Source organism: Podarcis vaucheri, assembly GCF_965113315.1.
Source record: "Podarcis vaucheri genome assembly, chromosome: 7".
Lineage (NCBI taxonomy): Eukaryota > Metazoa > Chordata > Lepidosauria > Squamata > Lacertidae > Podarcis > Podarcis vaucheri.
The window spans coordinates 37,096,786-37,110,207 of NC_138765.1; positions in this window are offsets into that span (position 1 = coordinate 37,096,786).

Below are 13,422 nucleotides of genomic sequence, written 5' to 3' on the forward strand. Positions count from 1 at the left end.
CTTTAAATCACTTAAATCTATGAAGTTACAGGGAACCAAGCAGAGGGCCTCCTTGGTAGTGGCACCTGCCCTGTGGAATGCCCTCCCATTGGATGTCAAACAGATAAACATTTATACAACCTTTGATAGACACCTGAAGGCAGTCTTGTATCAGGAAGTTGCCTGATGTTTTGTTGCTGTGGGATTTGTTGTTGTTGTTGTTTTGTTAAGAATAAGAATAAATTTTATTTATACCCCGCCCTCCTTGGCCAGAGCCGGGCTCAGGGCAGCTAACACCAGTAAAATTACAGTAAAATCATAATAGGGGAGAAAACCCAATTTAAAATACAGGTTAAAATGCAATTTAAAATGCAGCCTCATTTTAAAAGTAGCCCGTGGGATTTTTTAATATTCTGTTGGGGCAACCCAGTCAGAAGGGGGGGGGCACACTCACTCACTCACTCACTCACTCAATCAGTCGTCTCCACCCCCATCGTTCAGCCTGGACACTGAGATCCAGCGCTGAGGGCCTTCTGGCGGTTCCCTCATTGCTAGAAGTAAGGTTACAGGGAACCAGACAGAGGGCCTTCTCGGTGGTGGCGCCCACCCTGTGGAACACCCTCCCTTCAGATGTGAAGGAAATAAGTAGCTATCCTATTTTTAAAAGACATCTGAAGGCAGCCCTGTTCAGGGAAGTTTTTAATATTTAACGCTGTATTGTTTTTAATACTTGATTGGGAGCCGCCCAGAGTGGCTAGGAAAACTCAGCCAGATGGGTGGGGTATAAATTATAAATTATCATCATCATCATCTTCAATCAATCAATCATATCTACCAACCAGTCTCACCCCCAACCAACAGCAATCTCTCTCTCTCTCTCTCTCTCTCTCTCTCTCTCTCTCTCTCTCTCTCTATATATATATATCTGCATGTGTGTTTATTCAGCAATCTTGATTTAGAAACTTGCTTTTGATTTCTCCCTCCAAATGCCATTTCATTTTCACTTGGCACATTTGGTATTTTTTATTACCCTTCTGGCATCTGTCCATGTGTAGCATATTCAGTGAAGTGCAGGTTCATTGAAAGCTGCCTAATGGCCCAGTGTTAACAGAAAACGAAGTCAAACCGGGGCTAAGTATGAATGTCAGAGTGTGCAGGAAATTACAGTGAAAACCACAGTTCCTTCACTCCTACCATGGCCCCCCCCTGTTGCCCTGCTACTTAGAGCTAAGCCATGGCTTGGCTCAAGGTTACATCTGCACTGGGGCTCATGGTTTGTGCCTCTGCCCCCTGCCCTTTAAGTAGACCATAGAACATCAAACTGAAGGTGGAAGGTGAAAGAGATGCTCTTTCCCATTGCCTCTCTCAGCTCTAGGTGCATTTCAAGGCTCAGATTGAGGTCTGAGCACTGAACATAAAGTGTCTGTGTGTGGGGGATCAAGACAGTAGGAGAGGGGGGATGGAGGGGGGATGGAAAGGACAGTGGGGAGGTTGAGGCTCATGGAGAGAATGCCACTGGAGTCAGGAGGGAGTGCGAATGGACAGAGAATTGAGTAGAAGAAAGAGAAGGGGAGGGAGGGAGGGATAGTAGGATGATTCACCCATAATAATAATAATAATAATAATAATAATAATAATAATAATAAATTTTATTTATATCCCGCCCTCCCCAGCCGAAGCCGGGCTCAGGGCGGCTAACAACACTAAAATAGTGCAACATTATAAAAACATCATAAGAATTAATTAAAATCAGAATTGATTTTAGGCATGAAGGATCCAATAAAACATATTCTGTTGAAATTGCATAACTTGCTGCCCTCCCAAAGCCCCCCTCCCTGAAATCACATCTGTTTCCATTGACTGAACTGTAATGATCATGGTGATTCTGGTAAGTTCTAGTGTTGACATGGCACAAAAACCTGGAACTGGGGCAGATATCCCTATGGATCTTCAAATGTGTATGCAGATGTGTTCTGTCACTTGCTGCTGGTTGGCTGTCATCCTAAATCCAAGAAACTCCATGAGTGTTGTGTGCTCTGGATCAATTGTTTTCTGGTGCTGGCTGTGGTTTTTGCTGCTGCCCCATGGAAACCTGATTGCCTTGTCAGAGGAGAGCCAGCACACTCCTGACTGGTCACGGATGTGATCAGTCCAGGAAAGGTAGGTGGCACCTAAGATGGTTTTGTGATTCTGGCTGTTGTTTTTGCTGTGCAGGAAGCTTTCATTTGATGTTGATTTTTGCATGGGTGGTGGTGGTGGAGGAGGAGATAGCACTCTGAAACCATGCAAGTTCAGGAGGATCCGTTTTAATTTTGCCTCTGACTTTTATGCAGACCTCTTGGAAAAACAATGTGTGTGTTTGTGCACACATGGGACTTCCTCTCCATTTGTCTGGGACAGGGAAATGGAGCCGGGGGGGGGGTGAGTACAACCAGAGTGGGGGGTGTTTGTGGCATTCTCTTGAAATCTCAAATCCGCTCTCCCCAAAAAGTTGCCAACCACTGGTTCTAGTCCAACTGTCAAGCTTCAGAACAAGGAGAAAGGAGTCTTCTTAACAGTTAGAAACTTTAATGATCACGGCAAGATAACAAAGAACCCCCTTCCTAGGAATGAAGGTACTCCTAATTAAGGGTTCCACCCACTTCCTCCCTAGTGACTCATGTCACTTCCACGTCTTGTAACCTGATCTCATTACCATTGTGCTTTCTGTGCTGCCACCTTATCTGCTCTTCTTGACCTTCGGCTAAGCGGATGAATACTTTCCAGAGAAAGTGAGTCTGTTAACTCTCTCTCCCCCCCAGTGCTTCTCCTCCTATCTGTTCCCCATCCAGTACTTCCCAGATTCTGCCTTCTGAACTATGTCCTTCTGCAAACCACTGTTCCAAACCTATACTGTCCTCCTGCTCCTGGGAAGATTCAGGATCCTGATCAGGAGCAGCATTCCGCCTTAGTGCAGCCCTCCTTAGCACAGTCCCTGACATCAACCCTCTATTACAAGGTGGGGCAACTTCCAAAGCAATGACTGGTCAGTCTACACCAGTGGTCCCCAAACTTTTATGGTCCGCTGCCTCCTTAAGTTCAGTAAACTCACCCACAGTGCCCTCTACCCTATCCTATAAAAAGCATTATCCAGAATAGTGGTTTGCACAACAAACTAAAACCATTCTCTCCCCACCCCTACCTGGACATCAGACAAACCTGCCAGGCACATGAAATCCATACTGGTCCTTCTGGTTGTTATACCCACCTGGGGAAGGCTTCAAGGCAAACCTCCTAGTCTCAGACTCTGTCCTGGGAAATGGTGCCATGTGGCTATGAGGCTGGATGCTGTGCGCACTGAGATCAGGTCACATAATTAAAACGTCCACCTCGCTGCCGGTCCAGGCATGGCACGGCGATTATCCAAACACCCTTCGACCTGAGCCACATCTTTCTCCCAGCTTTCACTTCGCCAATATTTATGGCACAGGCCAGAAAACTCAAACATGGTTTGTGTTTCAACTTGATGAAGCCGAGGCTTTAAATCACACCAGCCTGCCAAGCAAAGTACTTTAGCCTCCTGCCCTCGACACTGTAAACAGACTGCCTCTTCAGCACTCCCGGGGACAATTTAATGGACTACTTAATACTGCCAATAGCTTTTTGAATGCCTCGGGTCCCTCCTTGAAAAGTTTCCCCTTTGTTTGTGTTTAACCTTCCTCTCTTTCCTCTTGTAATCAGCTGCTAAAGGGAAAAGCAGTGTTGCAATTGGGGCCAATGATTGCTAGATTTCCTAAATATGGAAAGAGGAAGGGTGGACTATGGCAGAATGAGGATTGATGCTCAGGGGGCTTCCAGACAAACTGCTTATTCAGCATGCATCCTGATTTGTTTGCAGGGAGGTTAGATGCCTTCGGCTATGTAATGAGCATCCATTCTGATTTGTTAGCAGGGAGGCAAGAAACTGGTACATCTGCACAAGTGTTGTCCGACAATCTCTCTCCCCCCCGGATTTTCTCATCACTCCCCTTAACACAAAAGTCTGTTTGGGGGAAGAAGTGGGCTTAATGCTCAAGGGTGCCAAATCAGCTTTCACTCTGCTACCTGAATTTGTTAATACATGACTGAATCTCAGCCCCTCAAAATTTGCAGCCTTATGTTTTGGTCTTTCTAAAGATATCCTAATTTTGACTGGACCTTTTTGCACATGGCATATTTTGCACATTTGGGGGTTATGAGCATGGTGCTCTCCTCCCTCCTTCTTGTGAGCTGGGCTTTCCTTCACTGGAGGTTTTTAACTGGAGGTTGGATGGGCATCTGTCAGGGATTTTTAAACTGTGGTTCCTGCACTGCAGGTGGTTGACCTAGATGACCCTTGGGGTCCCTTCCAATTCTACAATTCTATGAGGAAATGAAATGGGTTGCAAAGCAACAAGGCCAGTCCAAACTTGAAGTTGATAACAGCATTCAATGGGGCTTTCATTTCCAACTGAGCTCAGGCTGTGTTTTGGGGGGAGGTGGTTTGTGAACCAAACCCAAAAACATCCCCACATCTTGGAAAATGTGGGGTCTCGCTGCAGGAATGCATTCCCTTGCTTGGCTTTCTAGGAATTCAATTGCACAGGCAGTGTTATGGGACGATAAACCTCTTCCTGCAAGTGCTGTTTAGTAAATTGGTTGGAAGCTGGCATAAGCTCTCCATGGCAAGATTCCTCTTCTACCCATTTAATATTTTCTTAATTATCTCTTTGCTGTGGTGCTCATTGATTCACAGGGAGATATATCTTGGGATCAGGCAAGACACCAGTGCAAAGAAATACTTTCTTCTTCCTTCCATCTGTCCATCCATCCTTCCTGTAGCTCTTCTTGATGCAAGACTTCTTATGTTTGCAAGTTAGATATCCCCCAAGAGCTTGGGAAATGATTTATAATGAATTGGGGAAAAAAATTAAGATAACTTTTGTTAAAAGACTAGAAGCCTTTTTTATTAGGCATTTCAGGTCAAGATATGCCAAAAAACGGCCTTGGTCCAGTATATCTGAAGGAGCGTCTCCACCCCCATTGTTCTACCCGGACACTGAGGTCCAGCACCGAGGGCCTTCTGGCGGTTCCCTCACTGCGAGAAGCCAAGTTACAGGGAACCAGGCAGAGGGCCTTCTCGGTAGTGGCGCCTTCCCTGTGGAACGCCCTCCCACCAGATGTCAAAGAGAACAACAACTACCAGGCTTTTAGAAGACATCTGAAGGCAGCCCTATTTCGGGAAGCTTTTAATGTTTGATGTATTATAGTATTTTAATATTCTTTTGGAAGCTGCCCAGAGTGGCTGGGGAAGCCCAGCCAGACGGGCGGGGTATAAATAATAAATTATTATTATTATTATTATTATTATGAAGAAAAAACTATTCATGTATGCTACAACAGAGGCTAGGATCTTACTAGCCCAAAGATGGAAAAGCGATGAAATACCAACCGAAGAACAATGGCAAGAAAAACTGATGGAATTTGCTGAAATGGCAAAGCTAACTGAAAGACTCAGAGACAAAGGCAACAGAGACTTTAAAGAAGCTTGGTAACCATATGTGCTGTATCTCTGGAATCAATGTAAAGAAATGGACTCACTAGCAGGGTTTGAGTAAACACTTACAATTAATAATATAAACATAGAAGTTGTAAAGAGGAGGTTAAAATAATGAGAATATAACAACATTTAATTTAAGGATATAATATTGAAGTACAGTATGGTAAGCAGGAGAGGTTTAAATGTAATAAACCAGAAGGGGAAGTTGAGGGAAGTCACGGGGTAGGGGTAGGGGTGGGGGAATGTGGGGAATTTAATTTGTCATTATTTGTCATGATGTAATTATGGAAAATAATAATACAGTAATATAAAGGTAAAGGTAAAGGTACCCCTGCCCGAATGGGCCAGTCTTGACAGACTCTGGGGTTTGTGCGCCCATCTCACATCTATTGGCCGGGGGGCCAGCGCTGTCCGGAGACACTTCCGGGTCACGTGGCCAGCGTAACAACGCTGCTCTGGCGAGCCAGCGCAGCACACGGAACGCCGTTTACCTTCCCGCTGGTAAGCGGTACCTATTTATCTACTTGCACCCGGGGGTGCTTTCGAACTGCTAGGTTGGCAGGCGCTGGGACCGAGCAGCGGGAGCGCACCCCGCCGCGGGGATTCGAACCGCCGACCTTTCTATCGGCAAGCCCTAGGCGCTGAGGCTTTTACCCACAGCGCCACCCGCGTCCCATACAGTAATATAAAACTCAATAAAAATAATTTTATTTTTTTTTAAAAAAAGAACTCCCCCAAGAGTTTGGCTATGAGTCGTCAAATTTTGCCAAGCAAAGAGGAACTGTGCTGTTTGAGTGAATTCCTCCGAAGTATGTCGGAGTAAACAAAACAACCACTCATTAAGCTGTCAAGAAGAAGTGATGGTGGTGGGATTGTAACTTAAAGTGTGGGACTGCTTTGGAGAAGGATTTGGTGGTGGTGGTGATGGTGTGTGTGTGAAAACACTGAAACGAGAGCAGCATTTCATTCCTGAGGCTCTGCTGAGAATGCAGAATGGGGCACACCACAGTAATAAGGACGCTGATAAGCTGGAAAACGTGCAGAGGAGGGGGGACCAAGATTATTGAGGGCCTGGATACCAACACATAGGAGGACGGTTGAAGGAACTGGGTATGTTTAGCCTGGGGGAAAGAAGACTGAGGTGAGATAGGATAGTCACCTTCAAATATCTGAAGGGCTGTCAAATGGAAGGTGGAGCAAACTTGCTTTCAGCTATTCCAGAGGGTAGGACCCAAATCTATGGATTCAAATTGTAAGAAAGGAGATTCTGACTAAACATTCGGAAGAGCTTTATGATGAAAAGAGCCATTCAACTGTGGAATGAACTCCCTCAGAAAGTGGTGGACCTCCTTCACTGGAGGCTTTTCAGCAGAGATTGGTAAAGGTAAAGGACCCCTGGACGGTTAAGTCCAGTCAAAGGCGACTATGGAGTGTGCCGCTCATCTTGCTTGTGAGGCCAAGGGAGCCAGCATTTGCCCACAGACAGCTTTCCAGGTCATGTGGCCAGCATGACAAAACTGCTTCAGGCACAATGGGACACTGTGACAAGTGCCAGAGCACACATAAATGCCATTTACCTTCCTGCCACAGCGATACCTATTTATTTACTTGTGCTTGTATGCTTTCGAACTGTTAGGCTGGCAGGAGCTGGGACAAAACAATGGAAGCTCACTCTGTCGCACGGACTCAAACTGCTGACCTTTTGATTGGCAAGCCCAAGGTGTTCAGTAGACCACAGTGCCACCTGCTCCCTAGAGGTTGGATGGCCATCTGTCAGGGATTCTTTTGATATGATACAATGCGATAATCTTTATTGTCATTGTCCCATACAGAACAACGAAATTGAAAAAATCTACATCAGACATTCAAAACCAACAAGCCTGCTATCCCAGCTATCCCAGTCTGTTTAGCCCCCTAAAAACTCTGATACCCCATAATTAAATACAATATACTCCGATAGAGACTACCTTACACTGCCTTTAAAACCAAAATCGCATTTGGATAGAAACTGTTTCTCAGGCGGCTAGTCCTAGTCTTAATAACCCTGTACCTTCTTCTAGAAGGCAGAAGTTGAAAGAGATCATTTCCGGGGTGTGCACTATCCTGCACTATCTCTGCAGCTTTCGTATGACACCTGGAAGCGTAGATTTGATCCAAGGTGGGAAGAATGCACCCAATTATTCTCTCTGCAGTCTTTACAACCCTGGACAGCATTGTTTTCCCCCTGACCATGCAGCTCCCAAACCACTGTGATTCCTGAATTGCAGGGGGGTTGACTATATGGCCCTTAGGGGCCCTTCCCACTCTATGATTCTATGAGTCTATGATTCTATGAGGAAGAAGGAGACTCTTCTCAGCCTCCTCCCCTTGCAAAAAACCCTCCCAGGCTCAAATGAAATTGGCAGATGGGTTTGGGATTGCCAGAACAGCAGCATCAGAGCTACATTGCTCCAACACCCGCCTCTCCCGATGCAGAATGTGTTTTCCACTCATCTCACCACTGTTTTTATTGTGCTTACAAAATCTCACATCTTACAGGTACCACATAGGAGCCCCATGAGGAAAAAGAGGTTTTTTATATTTATAAGTAAGTATGCGGCTGGATTCCAGTACAGTTATTCTTAAAATATATATATATTGTTGGCCCTTGCTCCAGGTGCACACAAGCTTGCGTTGAGATGAATGTCTCTAAGTGGAGAACAGCCTGTTTGCTGCACAGTACCCGCCATTATTCATAAGCGCTTCCATTTTAATATTTCAGGGGCTGCTCGAAAGCTACTTTGTCACAAGGCTGCTAATTAACACAATAGGATTATGCCGAATGGGATGAATCATTTACAGCAAATCACCCACTAGCAATTCATTTCCACAGGAGGAGGTTTCTATCACTGGATCCATTTTGGAGAGAGCAGTTTGAATTAAGCACACTTATCCCCGGGTGCTCACATTTCCCCATGCATACCTGAAGCATGCGGGCTCCCAACGGAGGATATTTGGAGAGCTGTTTGTGGTACAGTGGGCAGTCTGTGGGTAGATCGAGGTAGATATGATGGCGGAATCTCCCAACTCTGTCAAACACTCATTTGTAATAGCAAGAATGAGCACAGTTAGAATGGTAAATGGAGGGTTTAGTGCCTGCAACAAAAGGTTGCAGTTTACCACAACTCTCCAGCCAGCCAGCCAGCCAGCCAGCCAAGCTGTCCCCCAGGATATAGTCAGCTGCAAGGGCATCAAGCTGGGCACTCCCATCCCCTCTGCTTTAGCTGTGATTCCTGCACTGCAGAGGGTTGGACTACAGACCCCTTGGGTACTGTGCGAATCTACAATTCTATGATTCTCGCCTTTTCTTTTCTAGCTGACCTTCAGAATTATCATGGCTGTTGAGCATCCACAGTCTCCAAGCGGGTATTTCAAGGGCATTTTGTTCCCTTATTTATTTAATAATCTGGGCTTCTGTAAACCTCAGAAGGTTTTTTTCAGTGCCTCCAGTTTTATTCTAGTCCAGCACCTGATTTTCCTGTTCAAGGGACTGATAATGCTTCTCAGGCATGACACATTCTTGGATTCATGGTTGGAAAACCTCTTGAAAGCAAGCCAGATGCAATCCTCAGGTCCTCTTTTCCCGGACCCCTTCCTCACCCGGCTGAATTTGTTTCCTTTGGATTGGCTGAGCGGTCCAATGAGGGTGGGTGAGGAGGGAAGATTTAAGCCACGGGTCAGCAAACCTTTTCAGCAGGGGGCTGGTCCACTGTCCCTCAGACCTTGTGGGCGCCCGGACTATATTCTGGGGCGGGGGGGGGGGGAATGAACAAATTCCTATGCCCCACAAATAACCCAGAGATGCATTTTAAATAAAAGGACACATTCTACTCATGTAAAAACACGTTGATTCCCGGACCGTCTGTGGGCCGGATTGAAAAGGCAATTGGGCCACATCTGGCCCATGGGTCTTAGGTTGCCTACCCCTGGCTTAAGCCTTCTCTTCTTGCCGACTCCCCCTCCTGCTGTTGCAAAAAAATGCTCAGCAGCAGGGAAGAGGCTTGCCAGTGGCTGAGTCCCACTGCAGATTGCTTTCTTCGTGTCATGTGTGCCGAGTCCACAGCACGGAAGCCAAACAAGCCGCCTGTGGAAGAATAATAGAATCATACAATTGTAGAGTTGGAAGGGAACCCAAGAGATCATCCAGCTCAACCCCTTGCAATGCAGTAATCATCGCTAAAAGCTGGTGGCTTTCCATGCTCTGTACTGACCACAGAGGTTGTGTATTTTGTTTGTTTGTGTGTGTTTGTGTGTGTGTGTGTGAGAGAGAGCACTTTCTGATATCATCTTTTGCCCAAAGGCATTTATAATATTTATAGCAGGAGTTTTCAGGACATTATGTCACACTTTTTTTCATGTCCCATTTACAGCATGCAAGGAAGTGTTGCAACTTGGAAGTGTTGTAACATTCTCCACACCCTTGAACTTCTCAGTGGTTTGACCACCCCAGGAGTGCCAGCTTGGCCCTGCAGCCATGGGTGCCCCGGGCTGTGGGTGCCATGCAGTGTGCCTGGCCCTGGCCCCGAAATTTGTGGGTGCCAGGCTCCTTCATAGGGAATTTTGTGGGTGCTCGGACACCCAGGGCCCCAAGCAGTTGGCACCAGTGCTTCACCCCTGGAAGCCCAATCCATTGTCTCTCGAGATGGATGGATGCCACAGCAACAATCATGGGAATATATTCTGGGAATTCCAGACTATTAGAATTGGGGAGGGCACGCACATGCACATTGTTGCTCTGCAATGGGTTTTCACTAAACTTCAGATCAGTTTTCACCTCCAACAAATGATATGGAAATTTTGTATTTCAGAAAAGCTAGATAGCATCAGCCCAAATCCGATTTTGTAAATAAAAAAAATGATTCTTAAAACCAGCATTGAAACTGGGGTGGGAGACACGTGTTTGCACAGTCTAAAATGCCAGATATATATGAAAAACCTGAGTGTCTCTGCAGAAGGGAAGCAGGGCTACCATTTCATCTGCTCTCGCTGTGGTTTATTTTGCCCAACCCAAACCCTCTTTGAGCAGGTTTTAAACCCTACATGAAATCAGAAAGGGATTATGCAAATCGTTTCCGTTTCCTGTACAACCCATGATATGCTAAGCTTCCTCTTATGGGACCCACATATTATAATCTCTGGGTTTAGGAATAACGGGATCTGGAGGGTCACATGCTTTGTTGTGGGAACAGCTTGTATGGCTGAGAAGGGGGAGGCAGGGAAGGGAAGAGGGCCTTTCTTTCAAGCCCCTTGAATTAAACCCTTCTTTCAAAACCTCTTGCTTTCTCTGGTCAAGGTCTCAGAAGCACAGGAGCAAGAGAGGCCTGTGAAATTCATGCATTGATTTCTTTGCTCTCTCCAACAAGCCCTTCTGGGAGGCAGGCAGCTTCAGTTCAGGAGTTTTGTATTTGGGAAACTTCATCTTTTGAGGTTTCTTTTCTGAGGAACTTATTTGAAAGCAAAGACAGCTGAGGGGGAAATGCATTATTGAAAGGCAAGCTGCCTTTTAAATCTAAAATTCAGCAGGAATCTCTGGCGGGGGGAGGGGAGAGGAAAAGGTTATTTCCAAGATTCTGTCCAGCATTTCTTGAGTTGGGTGGGTTAGCCAGGAAAATGGAAGGGGTGGGGTGGGGAAAACAGACGAGCTCCCCACCGGCTTCCTTTCAATAATGAGAGAGCAAGTGGGCAAAGGGGGAGAGTGGAAATGTGGAAGCCAGAAATACTGGCACCTAAAATTAAAAATATCAACTCACAGCAAAAAGAGAAGAAGCACAATAGCTCATCCTCACAACGCAGTTGCTGCTTGCTGGATGGCTGCTCCTGAGCTAACATGCAAAGCTCTTCCACATGCATTGTTCTTCCAGAAAGTATGCATATTTCACATAGACTCATAGAATTTCTAAAGTTCTAAAGCATGGGTCGGCAAACTGGATCCAGCCCAATGGCCTCCTGGCCCGTGGATGGTCCGGGAATCGCCGCGTGGATCGGTGTGGGGATTTTTTTTAAAAAAAATATTTTTATTAGGAATTTCAACGTAACAGTTTTAACAAATTTTAACAAAAATACCTCATCCCCATTCACCTCCCATTTTTTCACCTCCCCCCTGAAAAAGAAAAAAGATAACCCTCCCCCCCCAAGACTTCCCTCAGTTCCTCTCTCTGGTTTCTCGATGCATAGTTTTATCTGCATATTATAAAACTGTAAAGATCCTCAGTTTATCTGTCTGTATATTACCAATAAAGGATTTGTGAATGTTTATTCAAAACATGCCAAGGAGTCCAGTTCATTTTGTTGTTTCTTCTAATACTTTATAAAAGGTTCCTATTCATCTTTAAAGTCACAGTTATCCTTGTCACGTAGTTTGTGTGTCAATTTTGCCAGTTCCGCATAGTCTATCAATTTTTCTTGCCACTGTTCTTTAGTCGGTGTTTCCTCATTCTTCCATCCTTGTGCTATTAAGACTCTTGCTGCCGCAGTGTGGGGATTCTGATCATTCGGGCTGTGCCATTCCTTCCCTCACACACACACCGGGGGTGCCTCCTCCCTCCCTCCTCCTGGCTTCTCCCCGCCCTGCCTAGAGGAGGAAGGGGGCTGGGCTATGTTGAGCCGTGGTTTGCTGAACGCCATTTTAAGCATCCCCTCTCTGGAGCCAGTCCTTTTGCACCACTCATCATCCCTCCGCCGCTGCTGCTGCCAGCCCCTGCTGCTTGCAAGGCACAGGTAAGCAGCCACTGGGGCTCGTCCGGTGCTGTGTAGAAGAGAGGGGAGAGTCGGTGGGGGGGGGAGATTCCCCCCCATATAGTCCAGCCCCCTACAAGGTCTGAGGGACAGTGGACCGGCCCCCTGCGGAAAAAGTTTGCTGACCTCTGTTCTAAAGGGTCATCTAGTCCCTGCAATGCAGGAATCACAGCTAAAGCAGCCATGACAGATGGCCATCAAAACTCTACTAAAAACCCCCCAAACCCTCCCATGAAGGAGAATATACAACCTCCCAAGGGAGTCCATTCTATGGTCAAACAGCTCTGTATAAATTTTATGTACTATTTGAAATTTATTTATTTATATATTTATTTATTCATAATAATAATAATAATAATCCTCATGAGAAGAGAAGACTCCCTGGAAAAGACCCCGCTGTTGGAAAAGATTGAGGGCACAAGGAGAAGGGTTGGTTGGAAAGTGTTCTCGAAGCTGCCAGCATGAGTCTGACCAAACTGCGGGAGGCAGTGGAAGACAGCAGTGCCTGGCGTGCTCTGGTCCATGGGGTCACAAAGAGTCGGATACGACTAAATGACTAAACAACAACACCACATAATAATAATAATAATAATAATAATAATAATAATAATAATAATTTATTTATACTCCACCCACTCTGGGCGGCTTCCAACAAAATATTAAAATACAGTAATGCATCAAACAATGGGACGCGGGTGGCGCTGTGGGTTAAAGCCTCAGCGCCTAGGGCTTGCCGATCGAAAGGTCGGCAGTTCGAATCCCCGCGGCGGGGTGCGCTCCCGCTGCTCGGTCCCAGCGCCTGCCAACCTAGCAGTTCGAAAGCACCCCCGGGTGCAAGTAGATAAATAGGTACCGCTTACCAGCGGGAAGGTAAACGGCGTTCCGTGTGCTGCGCTGGCTCGCCAGATGCAGCTTTGTCACGCTGGCCACGTGACCCGGAAGTGTCTCCGGACAGCGCTGGCCCCCGGCCAATAGATGTGAGATGGGCGCACAAACCCCAGAGTCTGCCAAGACTGGCCCGCTCGGGCAGGGGTACATTTACCTTTACCTTTACCTAATGCATCAAACATTAAAAGCTTCCCTAAACAGGGTTGCCTTCAGATGTCTTCTAA